Source organism: Oncorhynchus mykiss, chromosome 17, assembly GCF_057628025.1.
Source record: "Oncorhynchus mykiss isolate SJ-2025 chromosome 17, ASM5762802v1, whole genome shotgun sequence".
NCBI classification, from domain to species: Eukaryota; Metazoa; Chordata; class Actinopteri; order Salmoniformes; family Salmonidae; genus Oncorhynchus; species Oncorhynchus mykiss.
Window position 1 is genome coordinate 62,214,809 of NC_143038.1, and position 16,818 is coordinate 62,231,626.

A 16,818-nucleotide genomic window follows, 5' to 3' on the forward strand; every position below is an offset into this window, starting at 1 on the left:
GGGAACATCCTTGGTGCAGCTTTCATGAACACTTTGTTAGCTGTTAGTTTGTCAGCTGAGCCGTATTGTCTGTGGCTGTACTCCTTCCTATATGTGGGCTTCAACAAAGTTACACATCAGATGAAGACGGATATCTTGACTTACTACTGAGAGGATCACAGATCTCACACTGCCAAACTGGAAAGCCAGAATATGGGGAGTACTCTATATAATGTCTGTTTTGAAGGACAATCTGTGTGTGCATTTTGGATAGACCGTCTTCAGTGACTGACTGACTGACTGGTGTGTTAGTCAGTCCAGCCAGGGGGAGTGTCAGTTTCTCTGCCAGCACCATGTTGGCCCCTGCATACCTGTCTGGAAAGGAGCTCCATGTCTCCCACACCTTCCCAGCCAGAGTAACTAGTATAGTTGTCAGATTGATGTTGAAACATCAGTCACCTGTGTACTCACCCTGAACAATGGATTCAAGTGAGCTGTAATAAATTAATCTCTGCCTTTTTTTTGTTGAGTGCTCCAAATTAGTCATTTTTTGAAGTGTATCTTGGTAAATCCTTTTTGTCATGCGGAGGCCACCTGAACTCTTAACTAGTATAGTATTTTTATAAGCCTGGCCGCCAATGCTTCACGGCCCTATACTCATTTGATGGATGGGAAAGGGGGATACCTAGTCAGTTGTACAACTGAATGCATTCATCTGAAATGTGACTTCCGCATTTAACCCAACCCCTCTGAATCGGAGAGATGCAGGGGGCTTCCTTAATCGATAGCCATGTCATCGGCGCCCGGGAACCAGTGGGTTTAACTGCCTTGCTCACGGGCAGAATGACAGATTATTGCGTTGTCAGCTCAGGGATTCATTCCAGCCACCTTTCGGTTCCAGTCCCAACGCTCCTACGAACCTGCCTGTCTGTCATTTGCCGAACTTGTCCCTGTACTTATGTATGAAATATGACCTGTAGCCTATCAGATCTCGAAGATCTGTATAGAATCACATGAGCGTGGCAGTCAATTCCCACTTTGGCTATCCAGTGGGTGTGGTCAGCACAGCTTTACCTGGGGTTAAAACTGCTTGTTGCAGTTGCTTTTTATTGTACTGTGTCTGAAACGTGTCACAACCATGCTAAGGAGAAACCTTTTGAAATAGTCAGTGCATTAAAAGCTTGAACTATCTGATGAATTCAAAACCATTATTGTACACTTGATACGCGAGAGATACTGAACCAGTTATGTGGTTACCAGGACCACTGATTTCTTTGGCGGCTATGTTCATGCATTTATTTGTCTTTTAAATTTCTGTACGCACACATTTTATTGTGCTCATAATGTGAACTATGGGTTTAATTTAACCATTTGAAAAGACAATTTCCCAATGGTGTAATCTCACTTTGCAGAAGAGCACGTTTCTTTTAAATTACTGTAATGCCTCAACATGTTCTAGATAGGGTCTTCGTCACAGGGTTTTGTGATCGACATGTTTGACTGTTCTCCTTGTCTTCGTCACATGGGATGGTGTTCAACTTACGTGGTGTAATAGCACTTTCATATTTATTAGTTTTCACCTTGGCATGCGTTTTGCTGCAGCAAGCAAACTGTTCATGTTTTATTAAAACAACATTACAAGTGAGTAAAGATCAGAGACTAAGGCGGTTTAAAACCTAGCACGCCAGCACTGCTACTAGACGCCAAGGGAGGCAGATCAAATGCCTTTGAAGCTTGTAAATAATCAAGTTGAAAATCGTTGCAGTTGACTTCATGGTTTTTCAAGTGTGTGCTTCGCGTCTCTCAGTACTTTAGTGGACTTGAGAGAGATCTGTGCTGTGCATCGAGCCGGCGCTTGGCTGTGTGCATCTACACTTCAGTTAGTGTGCAGTGTGTTGGGGCGAAGGGGGAATGAAGGAATGTCTAAGGCAGGCCTTTTCAGTACATGGTTTATGTGGTTGGCTTGTATAAGGTGAGGTGTGCAGAATGTTGGGAGGTAGAACCTATTCCTAACCTGACTCATCTCACCCGGTTCTATAAACAGCCAATCAGAAAGGCCTCATCTCTATGACCCTGGGGTCACTGTTCTTCACACTACTAAAATGATTAAAAACATCTTGTGAGATTGCACCGGGTCAGACTGTAGTTTAGCACCTTTGTGTGTTTCTGTGTGTGCTCCCATGCATAACGTGTGTGTGTGTGTGTGAGAGTGTGTGAAAGAGGAAGGTGGTGCCCTGCTGTGGGAACGCTGTGGCGTTCAAGGCATCCCACACATCGTCCCACACCCACTACAAATAGACAGTGAAGGTGCTACATTCCTTAGCCCCTGTGGAGGTCTCTGAAGCAGAGTTGTGTGTGTTTTGTATAGGAATGGGGCCTTGTATGAAATGTGTCACAACAACAGTGTAAAGTAATCTACTGTGCCAGTGTTTTATCTTCACCACTGTTTGGTCCCTACCTTGGTTTTATCCTAGTTGTGCTGTGTCAGTCCTGTTACGCCTTGGTGCTCTCGCCCTCTCTTTCTCGCTCCGCTTTCTCTCTTTCTCGCTCCGCTTTCTCTCTTTCTCGCTCCGCTTTCTCTCCTTCTCGCTCCGCTTTCTCTCCTTCTAACCTGTGTCGCTCCGCTTTCTCTCCTTCTAACCTGTGTCACTCCGCTTTCTCTCCTTCTAACCTGTGTCACTCCGCTTTCGCTCCTTCTAACCTGTGTCACTCCGCTTTCTCTCCTTCTAACCTGTCACTCCGCTTTCTCTCCTTCTAACCTGTCACTCCGCTTTCTCTCCTTCTAACCTGTGTCACTCCGCCTTCTCTCCTTCTAACCTGTGTCACTCCGCTTTCTCTCCTTCTACCCTGTGTCACTCCGCTTTCTCTCCTTCTAACCTGTGTCACTCCGCTTTCTCTCCTTCTACCCTGTGTCACTCTGCTTTCTCTCCTTCTAACCTGTCTCACTCTGCTTTCTCTCCTTCTAACCTGTCACTCCGCTTTCTCTCCTTCTACCCTGTGTCACTCCGCTTTCTCTCCTTCTACCCTGTCACTCTGCTTTCTCTCCTTCTACCCTGTGTCACTCCGCTTTCTCTCCTTCTACCCTGTGTCACTCCGCTTTCTCTCCTTCTACCCTGTGTCACTCCGCTTTCTCTCCTTCTAACCTGTGTCACTCCGCTTTCTCTCCTTCTAACCTGTCACTCCGCTTTCTCTCCTTCTAACCTGTCACTCCGCTTTCTCTCCTTCTAACCTGTGTCACTCCGCTTTCTCTCCTTCTAACCTGTGTCACTCCGCTTTCTCTCCTTCTAACCTGTGTCACTCCGCTTTCTCTAATTCTAACCTGTCACTCCGCTTTCTCTCCTTCTACCCTGTGTCACTCCGCTTTCTCTCCTTCTAACCTGTCTCACTCTGCTTTCTCTCCTTCTAACCTGTCACTCCGCTTTCTCTCCTTCTACCCTGTGTCACTCCGCTTTCTCTCCTTCTACCCTGTGTCACTCCGCTTTCTCTCCTTCTACCCTGTGTCACTCCGCTTTCTCTCCTTCTACCCTGTGTCACTCCGCTTTCTCTCCTTCTACCCTGTGTCACTCCGCTTTCTCTCCTTCTACCCTGTGTCACTCCGCTTTCTCTCCTTCTACCCTGTGTCACTCCGCTTTCTCTCCTTCTACCCTGTGTCACTCCGCTTTCTCTCCTTCTAACCTGTGTCACTCCGCTTTCTCTCCTTCTAACCTGTCACTCCGCTTTCTCTCCTTCTACCCTGTGTCACTCTGCTTTCTCTCCTTCTACCCTCTTCTACTCGCTCTCCTCACGTGGGCTCTCTCTCGCGGGCTCTCTCTCCGCTTGCTCTCCTCACGTGGGCTCTCTCTCGTGGGCTCTCTCTCGTGGGCTCTCTCTCGTGGGCTCTCTCTCGTGGGCTCTCTCTCGTGGGCTCTCTCTCGTGGGCTCTCTCTCGTGGGCTCTCTCTCGTGGGCTCTCTCTCGCGGGCTCTCTCTCGCGGGCTCTCTCTCGCGGGCTCTCTCTCGCGGGCCCTCTCTCGCGGGCTCTCTCTCGCGGGCTCTCTCTCGCGGGCTCTCTCTCGCGGGCTCTCTCTCTCGCGGGCTCTCTCTCTCGCGGGCTCTCTCTCTCGCGGGCTCTCTCTCTCGCGGGCTCTCTCTCTCGCGGGCTCTCTCTCTCGCGGGCTCTCTCTCTCGCAGGCTCTCTCTCGCGGGCTCTCTCTCTCTCCGCTCTCTCTCTCCGCTCTCTCTCTCCGCTCACTCTCGCGGACTCTCAGGCCTTATCGGAAAGATCACATCCCTTTCTGTATGACTGGACTAGATCTTAGGTATGCACCGCAGAAGATGTGGCTCAACTCTTTTTATCTGCCTCAGTCAATCACATGGGGTTCTACCCATTACAGGGCACTGCAGACAAGCTATTTGTCATTCTTTCTCCTCTTTAGTCACTCTAAAATGGATATTTGAAGTGGCTGCGCTGGCCCTTGTTTTTTAAGTTGCTCTTAAAAGCCTTGTGGGTGCCATCTTTCATAAGTCTCATTGTTATTGTTGAAATGATATGTTGATTTCATAGAGATGGGTTGAACCTAAATGGGATGGAAGCACGGCAAGTGGAACCGATGCACCATGTCTGGAACCAACAGGACCCTGAACAGCTTCTACCCCCAAGCCATAAGACTGCTAAATAGTTAACAAAATAGCTACCCAAATATCTGTAGCAACTCTTTTGAATCATCACATAAGCTGCTGTTACTGTTTATTACCTATCCTGTTGTCTAGTCACTTTACCCCTACCTATATGAACACATCTACCTCAATTAACTCGTACCCCTGCACATCGACTCGTTACTGGTACCCATTGCATATAGCCAAATTATCGTTACTTATTTTGTATGTATTCCTCGTTATTTTTCTCTCTGCATAATTGGGAAGAGCCCGTAAGTACGAAATTCACTGTTAGTGTACACCTGTTTACAATTTGAGTTTGTGATTGGTCCAAAGCGGGGATCTGCCTCATCATTAGGGCTTTTCTCCCATCCAGTCTGAAGGGTCTTCGCCCCTGGCTTTATAGGTAGTGTAAAGTGAACGTGTGTGTGGTACATTAGTGTCAGTGTTATTATCTGGGAAAGGTGTCATAAGAAATCAACTTCAACTCCACTAGAACGGCTCTGAGTTATGCAATATACACTCCTGCTTCTTTTACCTGCTGGGGAAAACATTTTGATCACAATGCTGTAAATCCAAAGGTATTTAAGCGTCATCCCATTTGGAGTTGAAGGTATTTAAGTGTCATCCCATTTGGAGTTGAAGGTATTTAAGCGTCATCCCATTTGGAGTTGAAGGTATTTAAGCGTCATCCCATTTGGAGTTGAAGGTATTTAAGCGTCATCCCATTTGGAGTTGAAGGTATTTAAGCGTCATCCCATTTGGAGTTGAAGGTATTTAAGCGTCATCCCATTTGGAGTTGAAGGTATTTAAGCGTCATCCCATTTGGAGTTGAAGGTATTTAAGCGTCATCCCATTTGGAGTTGAATCTAAACAATTAACGAGCGTGTCCGGGCCTTCCCTTACTTAGTAAGATAGACGTTTGCAAAAGGCTCACAAGTAAATACTTAACTTTACATGAGAGGTGTGAAATGTCAGAACAGCCATGTGTTGGGATGCCTGTCAGGAGGATATATTTTTGAGGCAGAGATGCAGCAGCAGGGAAGGACAGCATTAGTGTAAGTGTATGAACGTTAGACAGACATGTGGAGAGACCGACCGTTCTTCACTGGTTCTCTGTGTGAGACGTCTACCTCCCTGCATGTCAGTACGTGTCCTGTGAGGCTGCAGTCCCCCTGGGTCTCTCAGCGGTGTGTGTACAGGGTGCTCTGACCCCTTCCCTCCCTGCCTGTGAGGAGAGGAGCAGGGTTCTGACACAGCCTGTCCCTTTGGCTCACTCTGAACGTTTGACACGCGGAGCACGGGGTCAGCGTGACCTACTTTCCCCTGGTGGCCCTTCTGTTGTGCCGCAGCTCCCCGCTCCGTGGTGGTGTGTTTGTGGGGGAAGGTGGGGAGGGATGTCAGGGCAGGGCGGAACTGCTTACGCCTTCACTGCTGTCCCGGTGTGTTAGATCACCATGTTCTTTAGGAAACACGTTGTGGTGTGTGGGAGGCGGTTGTGGGAGACTCACACAGTGGATGAGCATGAGCTGCACTGTGGGGGTTGCAGGTACATGCTGGGCAGTGCTTGGGCTGGACCCCTGCTCAGCACTCGGCTCTGTCGGACTAAATTTGCATTACTGCTCATACTCAATGATCCCTTCCACTTCCTGTACTTGTGTTAACACTGGATCTGTACTAGGTACCTATCAGGCTGCTCCATCCTCATTGAGTGGCAGTAACATACTGCGTACTGTAGATGCTTAGGCTAATTGTAGTGTTGGTTTTCCCAAAACAGACACATTAATATGGCTAACTGGCTTTAATTGGAAGGATTCTCACCAGAAGCAGAAGTGGGTGTCATCAGGTTTCTCTGTGTAACACTGCAGTTGTAATGTGTTAAACGCTTCTATTCACTCCGCTTTACCCTTTCTCCCATGAACGACCCTCAGCCTGTTAGTTTCACACCAGTGATGTTGTAAGCTTAGAGAGGGGAGCGTGTTTGACAGAATACAGCATGCTGCTGGAGCGCAGAGCCTGTCAGGGAAGTGGAGTGCTGCCAGAGAAGAGTTCAGTAGTCTAGGCTGGGTTGGGTTAGATGACTGTATCAATGATTTAGACTCGCAAGAAGGCCCTAAATGAAGACTGAGCAACCTCTCTCCCTGTGAGAGGTTGAGCACTACTACTGCCTCATCTCATTGAAGCCATGGAAGTTGAAGGCCGAACACAATACTGCAGGGATTGTTAGCAGTAAACGGGAGTTGAAAATTTGCAGTCTTCGTTTTAAAAAATGAATAATTTTAAGACCATGGTATCAATAATTGCTTATTATACCAGACATTTTTTTTATTTGACCTTTAACTAATTCTTATTTACAATGACGGCCTGGCAAAAGGCCTCCTGCGGGGCTGGGAACCGATGTATTTTAATATTGCGCACAGATGTAATAAGGATCATTTAGTTGTTAATGGCAGCTGGCGTCACCCCGGTCGGACTCATTGAGAGACTCAAGTTGAAGGCCTTCACTGAGCTAGCCTGCAACGTCACTTTTCGCCACCATGGCCTATTTATTTCCTTAACTTACCTCATTTGCACACACTGTATATAGACTTTTTGTTTTCTTTTGTTCTACTGTATTATTGACTGTATGTTTTGTTTATTCCATGTGTAACTCTGTGTTGTTGTATGTGTCGAATTGCTACGCTTTATCTTGGCCAGGTCGCAGTTGTAAATGAGAACTTGTTCTCAACTAGCCTACCTGGTTAAATAAAGGTGAAATAAAAATAACATGCAGAGTTTGAGCTACTTTTTATTTATTTTATGTCATCTTAACCGACTTCATGCGATTCAATGTGCTATTGAGTTTTCAAATAGAAATAAATGGTGTCAAGTGATCAAGGACTTTGTCCATTCATTTACAGTGCATTCGGGACGTTTTCAGACCCCTTTACTTTTTACACATTTGGTTATGTTACAGCCTTAATCTAAAATAGATTCACTTAATTTTTTCCTCATCAATCTACACACTACCCCATAATGACAAATTGAAAACAGGTTTGTAGATATTTTTGTAAATTTATGTAAAAACATACCTTATTTACATAAGTATTTAGACCCTTTGCTAGCCTAGTTAAATAAAGATTGACTTTTAAAAAAAATACTAAATTGAGCTCCAGTGCATCCTGTTTATATTGGTCATCCTTGATGTTTCTACAACTTGAATGGACTTCATTTGGGAAGGTCCCACAGTTGACAGTGCATGTCAGAACAAAAACCTTGCCATGAGGTCGAAGGAATGTTCCATAGAACGCCGAGACAGGATTGTGTCGAGGCACAGATCTGGGGAAGTGTACCAAAACATGTCTGCAGCATTGAAGGTCCCCAAGAACACAGTGGCATCCATCATTCTTAAATGGAAGAAGATTAGAACCACCAAGACTCTACCTAGAGCTGGCTGCCCAGCCAAACTGAGCAATCGGAGGAGAAGGGTCTAGTTCAGGGAGGTGACAGAGCTCCAGAATTCCTCTTTGGAGATGGTTGTCCTTCTGGAAGGTTCTCCCGTCTCTGCAGCACTCCATCATTTTGGCCTTTATGGTAGAATGGCCACTCCTCAGTAAACGGCACATAACAGCCTGCTTGGAGTTTGCCATAAGACACCTAAAGACTCTCAGACACTGAGAAACAAGATTCTCAGGTCTGATGAAACCAAGATTGAACTCTTTTTGGCCTGAATGCCAAGTGTCACGTCTGAAGGAAACCTGGCACCATCCCTACGGTGAAGCATGGTTGTGGCAGCATCATGCTGTAGGGATGCTTTTCTGTGACAGGAACTGGCATACTAGTCAGGATCGAGGGGGGGAAAAGAAACAGAGCGAAGTACAGAGATCCTTGATGAATACCTGCTCCAGAGAATTGAACCTGATCAATCAGCTCTGGAGACCTGAAAAGTGCTGTGCAGTGAAGCTCCCCATCCAACCTGACAGAGCTTGAGAGGATCTGCAGAGAAAAATGGGAGAAACTCCCCAAATACAGGTGTACCACGCTTGTAACGTCATACCAAGGAACAATCGCTGCCAAAAGGTGCTTCTACAAAGTACTGAGTAAATGTTCTGCCTACTTACAGTTGAAGTCGAAGTTTGCATACACCTTAGCCAAATACAATTCAACTCAGTTTTTCACAATTCCTGACATTTAATCCTAGTAATAATTCCCTGTCTTAGGTCAGTTAGGATCACCACTTTATTTTAAGAATGTGAAATGTCAGAATAATAGTAGTGATTTATTTCAGCTTTTATTTCTTTCATCACATTCCCAGTGGGTCAGAAGTTTACATACACTCAATTAGTATTTGGTAGCATTGCTTTAAACAATTTAAACTCGGGTCAAATGTTTTGGGTAGCCTTGCTTTTTCAGTTCTGCGCACAAATTTTCTGTAGGATTGAGGTCAGGGCTTTGTGATGGCCACTCCAATACCTTGACTTGGTTGTCCTTGAGCCATTTTGCCACAACTTTAGAAGTATGCTTGGGGTCATTGTCCATTTGGAAGACCCATTTGCGACCAAGCTTTAACTTCCTGACTATTGTCTTGATGTAGCTTCAATACATCCACATAATTTTCCTCCCTCATGATGGCGTCAATTTTGTGAAGTGGACCAGTCCCTTCTGCAGCAAAGCACCCCCACAACATGATGCGGTTGGGATGGTGTTCGACTTGCAAGCCTCCCCTTTTTTCCTCCAAACATAACAATAGTCATTATGGCCAAACAGTTCTATTTTTGTTTCATCAGACCAGAGGACATTTCTCCAAAGTACGATCTTTGTCCCCATGTACAGTTGCGAACCGTAGTCAGGCTTTTTTATGGTGGTTTTGGAGCAGTGGCTTCTTCCTTGCTGAGTTGCCTTTCAGGTTGTTGATATAGGACTCGGTTTACTATGGACATAGATACTTTTCTACCTGTTTCCTCCAGCAAATCTGTGATTGATTTACACTTTTCGATCCAAAGTACGTTCATCTCTAGGAGAAAGAATTTGTCTCCTTCCTGAGCGGGATGACGGCTGCGTGGTCCCATGGTGTTTATACTTGCGTACTATTGTTTGTACGTGGTCCCTTCAGGCGTTTGGAAATTGCTCCCAAGGATGAACCAGACTTTTTTTTTCCTGAGGTCTTGGCTGATTAAAATATATATATATATATATATATATATATATATATTGCTCAAAAAAATAAAGGGAACACAAAAAACACAATGTAACTCCAAGTCAATCACACTTCTGTGAAATCAAACTGTCCACTTAGGAAGCAACACTGATTGACAATACATTTCACATGCTGTTGTGCAAATGGAATAGACAACAGGTGGAAATTATGGGGGTTGGTGGGGGTTGTGCTTACAGCCCAACACCGTGCAGGACGTTTTTCATTTGCCAGAGAACACCAAGATTGGCAAATTCGCCACTGGCGCCCTGTGCTCTTCACAGATGAAAGCAGGTTCACACTGAGCACATGTGACAGACGTGACAGTCTGGAGACGCCGTGGAGAATGTTCTGCTGCCTGCAACATCCTCCAGCATGACCGGTTTGGCGGTGGGTCAGTCATGGTGTGGGGTGGCATTTCTTTGGGGGGCCGCACAGCCCTTCATGTGCTCGCCAGAGGTAGCCTGACTGCCATTAGGTACCGAGATGAGATCCTCAGACCCCTTGTGAGACCATATGCTGGTGCGGTTGGCCCTGGGTTCCTCCTAATGCAAGACAATGCTAGACCTCATGTGACTGGAGTGTGTCAGCAGTTCCTGCAAGAGGAAGGCATTGATGCTATGGACTGGCCCGCCCGTTCCCCAGACCTGAATCCAATTGACCACATCTGGGACATCGTGTCTCGCTCCATCCACCAACGCCACATTGCACCACAGACTGTCCAGGAGTTGGCGGATGCTTTAGTCCAGGTCTGGGAGGAGATCCCTCAGGAGACCATCCGCCACCTCATCAGGAGCATGCCCAGGCGTTGTAGGGAGGTCACACAGGCACGTGGAGGCCACACACACTACTGAGCCTCATTTTGACTTTTTTTTAAGGACATTACATCAAAGTTGGATCAGCCTGTAGTGTGGTTTTCCACTTTAATTTTGAGTGTGACTCCAAATCCAGACTTCCATGGGTTGATAAATTTGATTTCCATTGATAATTTTTGTGTGATTTTGTTGTCAGCACATTCAACTATGTAAAGAAAAGTATTTAATAAGAATATTTCAAATCAAATCAAATCAAATTGTATTTGTCACATACACATGGTTAGCAGATGTTAATGCGAGTGTAGCGAAATGCTTGTGCTTCTAGTTCCGACAATGCAGTAATAACAAGTAATCTAACTAACAATTCCAAAACTACTGTCTTGTACACAGTGTAAGGGGATAAAGAATATGTACATAAGGATATATGAATGAGTGATGGTACAGAGCAGCATAGGCAAGATACAGTAGATGGTATCGGGTACAGTATGTACAAATGAGATGAGTATGTAAACAAAGTGGCATAGTATAGTATAAAGTGGCTAGTGATACATGTATTACATAAGGATACCGTCGATGATATAGAGTACAGTATATACGTATGCATATGAGATGAATAATGTAGGGTAAGTAACATTTATATAAGGTAGCATTGTTTAAAGTGGCTAGTGATATATTTACATCATTTCCCATCAATTCCCATTATTAAAGTGGCTGGAGTTGAGTCAGTGTCAGTGTGTTGGCAGCAGCCACTCAGTGTTAGTGGTGGCTGTTTAACAGTCTGATGGCCTTGAGATAGAAGCTGTTTTTCAGTCTCTCGGTCCCAGCTTTGATGCACCTGTACTGACCTCGCCTTCTGGATGATAGCGGGGTGAACAGGCAGTGGCTCGGGTGGTTGATGTCCTTGATGATCTTTATGGCCTTCCTGTGACATCGGGTGGTGTAGGTGTCCTGGAGGGCAGGTAGTTTGCCCCCGGTGATGCGTTGTGCAGACCTCACTACCCTCTGGAGAGCCTTACGGTTGAGGGCGGTGCAGTTGCCATACCAGGCGGTGATACAGCCCGCCAGGATGCTCTCGATTGTGCATCTGTAGAAGTTTGTGAGTGCTTTTGGTGACAAGCCGAATTTCTTCAGCCTCCTGAGGTTGAAGAGGCGCTGCTGCGCCTTCTTCACGATGCTGTCTGTGTGAGTGGACCAATTCAGTTTGTCTGTGATGTGTATGCCGAGGAACTTAAAACTTGCTACCCTCTCCACTACTGTTCCATCGATGTGGATAGGGGGGTGTTCCCTCTGCTGTTTCCTGAAGTCCACAATCATCTCCTTAGTTTTGTTGACGTTGAGTGTGAGGTTGTTTTCCTGACACCACACTCCGAGGGCCCTCACCTCCTCCCTGTAGGCCGTCTCATCGTTGTTGGTAATCAAGCCTACCACTGTTGTGTCGTCCGCAAACTTGATGATTGAGTTGGAGGCGTGCGTGGCCACGCAGTCGTGGGTGAACAGGGAGTACAGGAGAGGGCTCAGAACGCAACCTTGTGGGGCCCCAGTGTTGAGGATCAGCGGGGAGGAGATGTTGTTGCCTACCCTCACCACCTGGGGGCGGCCCGTCAGGAAGTCCAGTACCCAGTTGCACAGGGCGGGGTCGAGACCCAGGGTCTCGAGCTTGATGACGAGCTTGGAGGGTACTATGGTGTTGAATGCCGAGCTGTAGTCGATGAACAGCATTCTCACATAGGTATTCCTCTTGTCCAGATGGGTTAGGGCAGTGTGCAGTGTGGTTGAGATTGCATCGTCTGTGGACCTGTTTGGGCGGTAAGCAAATTGGAGTGGGTCTAGGGTGTCAGGTAGGGTGGAGGTGATATGGTCCTTGACTAGTCTCTCAAAGCACTTCATGATGACGGATGTGAGTGCTACGGGGCGGTAGTCATTTAGCTCAGTTACCTTAGCTTTCTTGGGAACAGGAACAATGGTGGCCCTCTTGAAGCATGTGGGAACAGCAGACTGGTATAGGGATTGATTGAATATGTCCGTAAACACACCGGCCAGCTGGTCTGCGCATGCTCTGAGGGCGCGGCTGGGGATGCCATCTGGGCCTGCAGCCTTGCGAGGGTTAACACGTTTAAATGTCTTACTCACCTCGGCTGCAGTGAAGGTGAGACCGCATGTTTTCGTTGCAGGCCGTGTCAGTGGCACTGTATTGTCCTCAAAGCGGGCAAAAAAGTTATTTAGTCTGCCTGGGAGCAAGACATCCTGGTCCGTGACTGGGCTGGGTTTCTTCCTGTAGTCCGTGATTGACTGTAGACCCTGCCACATGCCTCTTGTGTCTGAGCCGTTGAATTGAGATTCTACTTTGTCTCTGTACTGGCGCTTAGCTTGTTTGATAGCCTTGCGGAGGGAATAGCTGCACTGTTTGTATTCGGTCATGTTACCAGACACCTTGCCCTGATTAAAAGCAGTGGTTCGCGCTTTCAGTTTCACACGAATGCTGCCATCAATCCACGGTTTCTGGTTAGGGAATGTTTTAATCGTTGCTATGGGAACGACATCTTCAACGCACGTTCTAATGAACTCGCACACCGAATCAGCGTATTCGTCAATGTTGTTATCTGACGCAATACGAAACATCTCCCAGTCCACGTGATGGAAGCAGTCTTGGAGTGTGGAGTCAGCTTGGTCGGACCAGCGTTGGACAGACCTCAGCGTGGGAGCCTCTTGTTTTAGTTTCTGTCTGTAGGCAGGGATCAACAAAATGGAGTCGTGGTCAGCTTTTCCGAAAGGGGGGCGGGGCAGGGCCTTATATGCGTCGCGGAAGTTAGAGTAACAATGGTCCAAGGTCTTTCCTCCCCTGGTTGCGCAATCGATATGCTGATAAAATTTGGGGAGTCTTGTTTTCAGATTAGCCTTGTTAAAATCCCCAGCTACAATGAATGCAGCCTCCGGATAAATTGTTTCCAGTTTGCAGAGAGTTAAATAAAGTTCGTTCAGAGCCATCGATGTGTCTGCTTGGGGGGGGATATATACGGCTGTGATTATAATCGAAGAGAATTCTCTTGGTAGATAATGCGGTCTACATTTGATTGTGAGGAATTCTAAATCAGGTGAACAGAAGGATTTGAGTTCCTGTATGTTTCTTTCATCGCACCATGTCACGTTAGTCATAAGGCATACGCCCCCGCCCCTCTTTTTACCAGAAAGATGTTTTTTCCTGTCTGCGCGATGCGTGGAGAAACCTGTTGGCTGCACCGCTTCGGATAGCGTCTCTCCAGTAAGCCACGTTTCCGTGAAGCAAAGAACGTTACAGTCTCTGATGTCCCTCTGGAATGCTACCCTTGCTCGGATTTCATCAACCTTGTTGTCAAGAGACTGGACATTGGCAAGAAGAATGCTAGGGAGTGGTGCGCGCTGTGCCCGTCTCCGGAGTCTGACCAGAAGACCGCCTCGTTTCCCTCTCTTTCGGAGTCGTTTTTTTGGGTCGCTGCATAGGATCCACTCCGTTGTCCTGTTTGTAAGGCAGAACACAGGATCCGCGTCGCGAAAAACATATTCTTGGTCGTACTGATGGTGAGTTGATGCTGATCTTAAATTCAGTAGTTCTTCTCGACTGTATGTAATGAAACCTAAGATGACCTGGGGTACTAATGTAAGAAATAACACGTAAAAAAACAAAAAACTGCATAGTTTCCTAGGAACGCGAAGCGAGGCGGCCATCATTCATTCATTCAGATCTAGGATGTGTTATTTTAGTGTTCCCTTTATTTTTTTGAGCAGTGTATATATATATTCCCCATGATGTCAAGCAAAGAGGCGCTGTGTTTGACGGTAGGCCTTGAAATACATCCACCGGTACTTTCAGTTGACTCAAATTATGTCAATTAGTCTGTCAGAAGCTTCTAAAGCCATGACATTTTCTGGAATTTTCCAAGCTGTTTAAAGGCAGTCAATTTAGTGTATGTAAGCTTCTGACCCACTGGAATTGTGATACAGTGAATTATAAGTGAAATAATTTGTCTGTAAACAATTGTTGGAAAACTGACTTGTCATGCCCAAAGTAGATGTCCTAACCGACTTGCCAAAACTATAGTTTGTTAACAAGACATTTGTGGAGTGTTTGAAAAATGAGTTTTAATTACTCCAACCTAAGTGTTTAAACTTCCAACTTTAACTGTTTGTAAATTTGATATTTCAGTTTGTTATTTTCAATACATTTTTCAAACATTTCTAACCCTGTTTTTGCTTTGTTATTATGGGGTAGTGTGTGTAGACTGAGGGGAAAAAATAGTTTCATCCATTTTAGAATAAGACTAACATATCAAAATGTGGAAAAAGTCGAGGGGTCTGAATACGCTGTATACAGGCACCTCTCTCTGGCATCAAATGCATGACGCACACACTCCACTCCTCAGAGGGGTTGGCTTTGAATGCATTGTTGTACAACTGACTAGGTATCCCCCTTTCCTCACCACTCCTGCTCCTTGACGGCTGAGTCTGGAAGGTGGGTGGTTTTACTTGGGTCTTGGAGATTCTCCAGTACTTTTGTGTACCTTTTAGTCAGTAGTTGTGAAAGTAGCGCTCACCAGCCAAAAGTCTTCCCTGAAAATGACATGCTACATCACATGTGTAGATTTGTGATCTCTTGTTCTCTCTCACTCTGCTGAGTGTGCATCTTGCTAGCTGTCACTCAAATGGCGAGGGGTTGAAGCTCATTGCTTTTCTTCATCTTGGCCAGGTCGCAGAGGTAAATGAGGACTTGTTCTCAACTGGCCTACCTGGTTAAATAAAGGTGAATTTTTTTATATATATTTTTTTTATTGGCTTAAACTAATTGCTGGGGACAATTTAGGGGAAATGGCGCCGTACGGCTTCCAGAAAACACTTTTCAAACTAGGGATTTCAAATAAAATGTCATTTGTCACATGCGCCGAATACAACCGGTGTAGACCTTACCGTGAAATTCTTACTTACACGCCCTTAACCAGTTTTAAGAAAAATAAGGGTTAAGAAAATATTTACTAAATACACTAAAGTAAAAAAGAGTAACAACAATGAGGCTATCTATATACAGGGGGTACCGAGTCAATGTGCGGGGATACAGGTTAGTTGAGGTAATATGTACATGTAGGTAGGGGGAAAGTAGGTAGGGGGAAAGTCTGGGTAGCCATTTGATTAGCTGTTCATCAGTCTTATGGCTTGGGGGAAGAAGCTGTTAAAGAAGCCTTTTGGACCTTGACTTGGCACTCCGGTACCTCTTACCGTGCGGTAGCAGAGAGAACAGTCTATCACTAGGGTGGTTGGAGTCTTTGACTATTTTTAGGTCCTTCCCCTGACACCGCCTGGTATGTAGGTCCTGGATGGCAGGAAGCTGGGCCCCAGTGATGTACTGGGCCGTACGTACTACCCTTTGTGTAGCATTAATTAATATTTAGTGGATAATTGAGGTAAGCCAGTAATTCTGCTCATAGATTAGGCTTGTATGAACTACACAATGGCACATCGAGCCCAAAGTAGGAAGTTTAAAAAATACTTAAGTCGCCAGATACCCCAGATATTGGGGTTTGATATGCCTCTTCATTATTTTATAAGTGTGTTGTGTTTGTTTTTAAATATATTTTCGTTTTCTGAGCCTACTGAGGTGCAAAAATACTTTCTCTTTACTGATGTTACAACTAGCTCCATCTTGTGGGATGTGTACTCATCTCACATCAACCTATGTCCAACTCAGCTGCACTAAAAAGCTTTGGGATCCTCCTATCCTCCTATCAATACTACTCCATAAAATGAAGTGAGATGCGCGCATTCAGTGAGTCCACTAAGCCCATGGCTTGCCCAGCTCCTGCTGATTCCAGGGCCCTGCCTGCCTGCCTGCCTGCTTGCCTGCCTGCTTGCCTGCTTACCTGCCTGCTTGCCTGCCTACCTGGCTCTATCCTGGCTGTTATTAATCCAGGAGCATCACTCTACAGCCATCATCAATGTTGCTTCAAGCCCCTGATCAGCCTGATAAATTAGCCTCTCTCTGACAGTGATGACCAGCCAACACCATAATGAGTTAACTTTCAGAATGATCTCCATAATGTATTTCCTTCCCCCCAAGGAGCCTTGTGTAGCGTTAACTCATATCAGGCATCATCCCAGAGAGGGTCTCATTCGGGATGCGTGTGTCACTTAATTCAAGTTGAGTTTTGATTTTTGGCGCCCATGTAATTTGAGAAGTAGAAGAAGCCAGGTT

General features: G+C 45.9%; 1 protein-coding gene across 5 annotated transcripts in view; it reads left to right on the forward strand.

The window, feature by feature from the left end:
• Positions 1 to 16,818, forward strand: part of LOC110494637 (forkhead box protein J3) — a 165,004-nt gene that overhangs the window by 114,833 nt on the left and 33,353 nt on the right. The window lies entirely within an intron of this gene.